Source organism: Branchiostoma floridae, chromosome 1, assembly GCF_000003815.2.
Source record: "Branchiostoma floridae strain S238N-H82 chromosome 1, Bfl_VNyyK, whole genome shotgun sequence".
Classification (NCBI taxonomy): domain Eukaryota; kingdom Metazoa; phylum Chordata; class Leptocardii; order Amphioxiformes; family Branchiostomatidae; genus Branchiostoma; species Branchiostoma floridae.
This window is the reverse complement of record NC_049979.1, coordinates 27861140-27861865: the sequence shown is the minus strand read 5'-3', so window position 1 is coordinate 27861865 and position 726 is coordinate 27861140.

Below are 726 nucleotides of genomic sequence, written 5' to 3'. Positions count from 1 at the left end.
ATGGATTTCCCTCTACATAACCAATCATTTACGTGCCATAGGAAACCCACCACAAAAACGATAAAATATACTATCCTCCACATGCATAAACCAGTTCAATTAGTACAGGCTTTCCCTAAGACCTCAACTGCCAAATTGGAATAAAGCGCACAACTATAAACCACACAAAAAATGCCATTGTTTAAACTAATCATTCGCCACGTGGTCGTCAGAGGAATCAAATTATGCGCCACCTGCGCCATGTTGGATTACAGCGTACAGCTGCAAACCACACCAAAATGTAACTGCTAAAATTAATGACCCACCACATGGTCGTCGGAGGATAAAAAACATAATACCCTCCAAAAACTAGAGATCACAGCTAGTGGTTGCCCACCACATAAGGCGAGAGAACATTATTACTATCAGACTTCTTCCACGGAAACAATAGACAACTTATTAATGGAAAGCCTCCACAAAACAATAAAACATTTACTTGTGGTTACCCACCACATAAGGCGAGAGAACATTACTAGCAGACTTCTTCCGCGGAAACGATAGACAATTTATTAGTGGAAAGCCTCCACAAAACAATAAATCATTTACTTGTGGTTACCCACCACATAAAGCGATAGAACATTATTAGCGGACTCCTTCCGCGGAAACGATAGACAATTTATTAGTGGAAAGCCTCCACAAAACAAAAAATCATTTACTTGTGGTTACCCACCACATAAGGCGAGAGAA